Source organism: Poromitra crassiceps, assembly GCF_964638095.1.
Source record: "Poromitra crassiceps genome assembly, chromosome: 16".
Lineage (NCBI taxonomy): Eukaryota > Metazoa > Chordata > Actinopteri > Beryciformes > Melamphaidae > Poromitra > Poromitra crassiceps.
This window is the reverse complement of record NC_139645.1, coordinates 23,317,239-23,324,291: the sequence shown is the minus strand read 5'-3', so window position 1 is coordinate 23,324,291 and position 7,053 is coordinate 23,317,239. Positions and strand designations below refer to the sequence as shown.

General features: G+C 43.3%; 1 long non-coding RNA gene across 1 annotated transcript in view; it reads right to left on the bottom strand.

Annotated features, from left to right (window-relative positions):
- Positions 1 to 2,566: 2,566 nt before the first annotated feature.
- The window catches only part of LOC310791015, a 95,479-nt gene continuing 90,992 nt past the window's right edge, over positions 2,567 to 7,053 (bottom strand). Inside the window, exons 2-3 of the long non-coding RNA XR_014553414.1 lie at positions 2,876 to 3,021; positions 2,567 to 2,693 (exon numbers count right to left, since the gene is read on the bottom strand). This is a non-coding gene — a long non-coding RNA (uncharacterized lncRNA). The remainder of the gene's footprint in view (positions 2,694 to 2,875; positions 3,022 to 7,053) is intronic.

Genomic DNA, 7,053 nt, shown 5'->3' with positions numbered 1-7,053 from the left:
ACACAAATGCTGCATCAGGTATCAATGGGTTAAAGGTGTGCACTCGCTCCACAGCGTGGCCATTAACAACAACAGGAGGTGGGATTGGTTGATTTTGAGGCTTCCTGAGGTTAATGACCATGTCCTTAGTTTTCAGGGCATTGGCTTTCAGGCAGAAGGTCTGGATCTCATGCAGCCACTCCATCCACAGCTGCCTGCATCTGACCAGGAAGAGACCCCATGAGATTTTCAGTGAGGGTTAAGTCGTCAGTAGGGATGCACCGATCGATCGGCACGTGACCGGAAATGGCCGATTTCCACGTGATCGGCCTCGACCGGTGATCTGCGCCGGTCACTCTAAATAGCCGATTCTGTGAGCTGATTTTCACGTGACGTGCGCGCACCCGAAAGCAGCGAGACCGAGACGGATGAGTTGCAGCCAAAACAAAAGCTGCCACTACACACATGCCACAGCATGTCTTCGTCGGTGTCGAAATTGTTCACCGTCAGTGAAGACGATACAAAGCTTGCAGTTTGTCACACATGCAAGTCGAAAATAAGCTGCGGAGGGGCAGGGTACTGTAGGTTGGAGTCCACTCCAGTCTGAGCGGCTCGCTTCACCTCACCGGCCTCACCTCTTCCCCGACCAGCTGCAGTCCACATCACCGCTGCCTGCTGCTGCTATCTGTCAGTCATGTTGTAACGTGGATACAGGAGAGGACTATTGTTTTCGTATTGCGAATAGAACGACGAACATAATAATAAAACGCATCGGACCAGTGTGCAAGGTTTTCTGTGGGAGATGATTTTTTTTTTCGAATGGCGGATAAAAAAAGAAAGACTCTGTGTGTAAACTACGATATTCAAACTGAGTCAGCTCAAACTCATTTCCTCATCTACTCAATAACAGCCAAATCCACAACTGTAGAGTGGGCATGGCTAGGTCTCTGGGCTCCAGACCTATATAGGCTATAAACTCCTTGTCCCTGGATAACATTTTGACGTTTATTTATTTTATTCTATTCGTTTATTTGGCAGGGACATATACAAAAAAAACATTAAACACCATAGGCGAAGATATGCTTTGTAACAGATTTAGTAAAAAAAAAAAAAAATTGTCAAAAAAGAACCCGTCAATTATTGTTCTTAGAAAGAAAATCGGAATCGGCCAAAATCGGTATCGGCAAGTCAGACTATTCAAAAATCGGAAATCGGAACCGGCCAAGAAAATGGCAATCGGTGCATCTCTAGTCGTCAGCGTATTTTACAGGGTCAACGCTGCATGGTATCATACTGTCTAGAGAGTTCATACACAGGACGAATAGTAGAGGGGAAAAGACCCCAGCTTGTGGCACGCCCGCTTTCACAAATTGAGGTTTTGAGTGGAAGTTACCCCACTTGACAGCCTGCTGCCTGCCATCTAGGTAGCTGGAGACTGAGAGCCAGATGTGCTGTGAGAGGCCAAGACCTTTGAGTGATTGTAAGAGCTGGCAATGGTCGATGGTGTCAAATGCCCGAGTGAAATCTATAAATGAGGCATGTACGTCTAATCAACAGCGTCGTGCCATCCTTGGATGATGTGCAGCAGAGCTGAGACAGTAGATCTGTTTTTCATGAAGCCATGCTGTGAGATGTGTATTTTGCCCTCGGTTTCCTGTAGTAGTATGTCCTTCAGGATCCCCTCATACACCTTTCCAATACAGCTTAGAAGGGAGATTTGGCGGTAGTCCTGAGGGAATGAGGGGTTATTTTGCTTAGGTACAGCACAGACCAGGGAATAGCAAATACAAGCTCACCTCAATACTGTAAGGACAGGGGTTCCCAAACTTAAGAATGCCGTGGCCCACTTTGAAATCTGAAATTCTTCCGGGGCCCACCCACCCCTTTAATCACAACTCTGATCAACACACGAGACTAAGATGATCTATTTCACGATATGTTTTTTATATTATATATTTTGTAATTCATTAACAGAGCAGGTGAACTTGGCCATAAGGGAAATTGATAACTCATCATCCACATACAAAAACATTTAGGCAAAATACCCAAAAGCAGATTGTCAAAACTTTCTCCCCCCTTTACTCATCAGAAGTATTTGCAGGCATAACACATTTGTTGAGACAAAATGTGATGAGCAACAACAGAAGAAATCAATCCACAAGCCATTAATGCTAGGCTGTGAAAAAAGCTACCTAATCTGTAAAGAGGAGACTTGTGGTACCCAAACCAATTTTGATTCAGATCAATTGAGCTGAGAGGTTAGGGGACCCCTTTGAAATAGTTTTCCCTCGCCAAAATGTAACCTATGTTTGGAGCGTTACTTAGACCCCTTACAGACAAGCTAGCATATTATGCTTGGTACTAATGGATGCCTTAGGTCTTCTAGGTTCTTCTGATAACAGGATCTCCACTGTAGCTTTAAAACTGATCCTGCTACAGCCATTTGATTGCCCGCGGAAATCAGGAGTGTTGGCAGACCACTCGCGACCCACCTGCAGTACCTCCACGGTCCACTAGTGGGCCACAGTTTGGGAATCAGTGCTGTAGGATATCAAATAACATTTCCTCATTGCAGTATAACCAGTCCTCTTACCTTGTGTCTGAAGGTCCAGGTTCATTACTGAAGTCTGGAGGTCTATCCATAGAAAAGTCACTCTTCATAGACAGACAGCTGGGTACTGGAGACTCTGCTCCCTGGCGGGTGGGGGAAGATGCTGTGGAAAAATGTAAAAGTAGATTTGAAATGTAAAAACATTGGGCACCACTGACCTCGGGGGTTTGTGGAGGTACTGCAGGGGGTCCGCCAATTGTCATTCAAATAAATGTGGAAATTTTAGAAATTAATTTTAGACAAAAATAATAACATTGAGACTCACAGTCTAACCAGTTCTCTTACCTTTCTGGTTCTTTCTTTTCTTCTTTTTTTTCTTTTTCTTTCCAGGTTCATTACTCAAGTCTGGAGGTTTGTCTTTAGACCAGTCAGTCTTCATAGACAGACAGCTGGGTACTGGAGACTCTGCTCTCTGTCTGTGGTGCTGACCTCTGCAAACACAAATGTTTGATACATATCATCATTAGCTCTAGTAAAGACACACAACTTCTTGCAACGTTGCACATTGTCAGTTTTTCTGACATCTGGAGTTGTTGATAACATGGTCTGTTGATAAGTGTCCAGGATGCCAGGTTTTGCATCAGTGGTATCCACGGCAACAAATGAGGAAAGATGGCCCCTCCCATTGAGCTCTTTGATGCAGACGTGCACGTTATAAACTCGTGTAGTCTAAGGTGACCAGATTTCTCCAATGAAAATCGGGGACATTTTCTGGTCCGCTAGGGGGGCCCAGGGGGGGCTGTGCCCCCCCAGCTTGTAGAAAATTGTGTACATTTTACAGTAAAATGCATAAATCTGGTGCACTTTGAGAGCAAAAGTAAGAGACTAGATCTATGAAGAACTTTGTGATTTTGAAACAATTGAAAAAGAAGCAGTTATCTGGCACATTTTACCACAAATTAGACAGCCTAGGTAATTCATGGGAAATAGGCTACTGGTGTATAGGCTACTGGTGTATTGTGTAGAGTGGCAGGAAGAGAGGGACAACTTCTCTCTTTGACCTCACCAACTGGTGGATAATTTATTTCCACAAAACAAAAACGTTACAGTAGTGATTTATTACCTCAGTAAACACTTTCCTTGAGTTTAGGGTGTCGCTCACCAGTTTCAAGTATTCAATGGCCACATGACCATATTAACTGCTAATTTAATATTAAATGCTGACAAAATAATTAAAAAAATCATGTTAATACTAAAAGGCAATTTTAATGATTAAAATTGTAATCTAGAGATAAATATGACCTATTGTGTTAATTTAAACCAGGGGTTATCAAAGTTTTGATGGCTGAAGGTCAATTTAGGGAACAGTAGGCTAATGACTAGATAACAATGATCCATCGCCAATCATGTTAAAAATTGCCATTTTTTTCAATGGAGTTTGGTGTACATAAAAACGTTACTGCACTTACTTACCAGATAGTTTTACTGTACTTTTAACTATTCAAAACAACTGGGATGGATAACCCGCTGAATGGGGTCCGGTAAACAAGGACGGTAGCAAAAGCAGCAAGCAGACGCTGCCTCTCGTTCGCCACCTCTGGGGCCGCTTCAGTTGCGGGCGGCTGGGTCCTGGGAAAACCACGGCACGGGCAGAGGGAGAACATCTACTCTGTGATCTAGCCTACTCTGTCGCACACAGGCAGCACTTTGCACAACGACAGGCTTTTGTGGTGCCGCAAATGCTCTGTTATCGAGTTTCTTGTCAGTATTATTATTTGACTTTGTGGCCAAAATCGGGGACATTTTCGGGGACAGCTCCAGCCGGGGACAGAGCACCGAAATCGGGGACTGTCCCCGAAAATCGGGGACGTCTGGTCACCCTAGTGTAGTCCCACTGAGCGCGCTCAGTCAACGTTGGAGCTGAATAGGCTTTAGAACTGATGCCATCATGACCGTACATTATCATCATCATCATAATCATCAGCATCATCAGGTTTACAATGTGAGTGTGCCAGGTCTCCCAGGAAGCTGTTTCAAGCTTTTGAAGGAGCCTGATCTCATACAAGGCCTACAGGTATCAATGGACAAACATACATACGTAAAACACACGTATCACATGACGCTTAAAGGGCCCATATTTTGCTAATATAATGTATTATTATTTTATTGTTGGCCTCCAGTAGAGTAACTTATTGCATCATTCATAGTTCAAAAAAAACTAATTGTTTATCTTGTACTGGCTCTCACTGCCCCCTTCAGTTCACCCTCTGTCTGAAACGCTGTTTTAGGTCCTGTCCCTTTAAGAACCCCCACCCTCCGGGAAATACTCCAGGCGGTCAGGAGGAGGAGGCGTAACTGCCTGCGCCTGTAACAGAGATCTCCGTGGTCTATCAGCGGAGACCTGCTGTGATTGAGTCCTCACGGTCCTCATGGTCGTCAAGTCGCCTTCGAAGCATGAAATGCGATTATAACGACCTAGTTGTGTGGCTTAGCCTTCCCAAATGTTGAGGGTAGTTTTTTTTTTATTTAATACATAGAATTGGGAACGTTACATTCAATTTCATTCAGACTGCCTGGCACTCAATCGCCGCCATTTTCCCCCGGAGCTTCCACAGGAGGAGGGAGGGTGGGAGGAGGGAGGGTGTAGTGATGCACATACAGTAGTGGAGTCACAGCCAGGTTGGAGAGAGCCTGGTGACGCGGGGTTAGGTTGACAAGTCGGCAGTGTACTGGAGCAGTCAGAACAGGGAAGGGAGGGGCAGGGGGGACGGGTGAAGGCTATGGCGCGCGCACTGCCGGCCCGGGCTAGGCTTGTCATCACCATGGTAACAAGTCCTACCTGACGTCACTAGAACTATTGCTCTCGCACAAATCTGCACAAATCCATGTCCTCTCGTCTACGAGACTTCATGGGGGGGAGGGGGGGTTCATGGGGGTAACATTAAAACACCTTCACCTATTTATTTGAAGCTTAGCTCATGTTTAATATATATAATATATTATATATATAATATATATAATATATATATTATATATATAATATATAATATATATAATATATTAATATATTATAATATGGTCATATTACATATATATAATATATATATGTAATATGACCATCCAAGATTGTAACAACATATATATGATACAAAATTAAGAAATGCATAATATGGGCCCTTTAATACAACACATAGACCATACATACATACATACCACATAATACATAATACAATGACAGAGTTCCATTATCAGAGGGGTGTAGATACTCATTACAAGCAGGGCCGGTTCCAGAACAAGATGACTAGGGATTCATCCTAGATAGGAAGGGGTGCACATGCACGGGCCGACCCGGGTGGCCGGCCGAAGGCCGGCGGCCCGAAAAATTTGACATGTTATTTTACTAAAAATAATGCATTTTACCATCATTTCAAGTAGAATGATACCAGCCAAGCAAGAATATTTCAAGTGTTTCAAGTGCTTTACTGAAATATTTGGACCATATAATGATAATACAATTATTTCAACCTTAAAAGTTACATATAGGTGCCAAAAAGCCATAAATTCACATCAAAGAACAAAGAAAAACAACAATTAAAGTTCAAGTTTAAACTGTAAGTGTGCAGCTACAGCATTTATTAAAAAATAAAAATAAAATTAATAATGACCACTCTTTTAAACTGAGCATGCAGACAATTAAAATGAGGGTGCAATGCGTGCTTTTGAACCCCTGTAAAACCGGGCCTGATTACAAGTAAGATTCAAGCAGTTTTTCTTTCAGAGCTTTCTTAGAGGTGGAGATGGATTTCAACATTTTCCTACTGTCATCGAGCTCATTCCAGATCTGTGAGCCCCTGCATGTAATACTTAAGCTGCTACATTTAAGCTTTCTCTTCTTTTCTTTTTTTATACCAAACATAAGATGTTTATTTCTAGTATTATGAGTGTGCAGGGGACAGCAGACTGGAATGAGCTCAGCCAGTCTGAAATTCAGATTATACACAACTTGATACATCAAGCGAGCATTTTGGTGAAGATGAAAATTGGCAAGCCTCAGGAGACCATAACAATGGAACAGAGGGCGTGTGGGTGCGTTAAACCCCGACCATGACATGGCTCATATTATTTTCTTTTGCAGACTTTCAAGTTTCTTGTAGTGACTAGGAAAGGTGTTGCACCCTATGACATTACAGTAGTAATGTTTAGAGTGTAACAGTCATCTTACTTTGTGTCTGAGGGTCCATGTTGAGGACTGAAGAGTAGAACCAACTCCTCCACAGACAGAGAGCTGTCAGGAGGCTCTGCTCCAACCTCTTCCTCCACACGACCACTCATCTTCTGAGAGGAGACACACACACACACACACACACACACACACACACACACACACACACACACACACACACACACACACACACACACACACACACACACACACACAGCTCATGAGTAGGGCTGAATAATTTTGTGAAAACATCTAATTGTGATTTTTACCACGTGCACAGAGCATGGTCAAGAGACGGCTC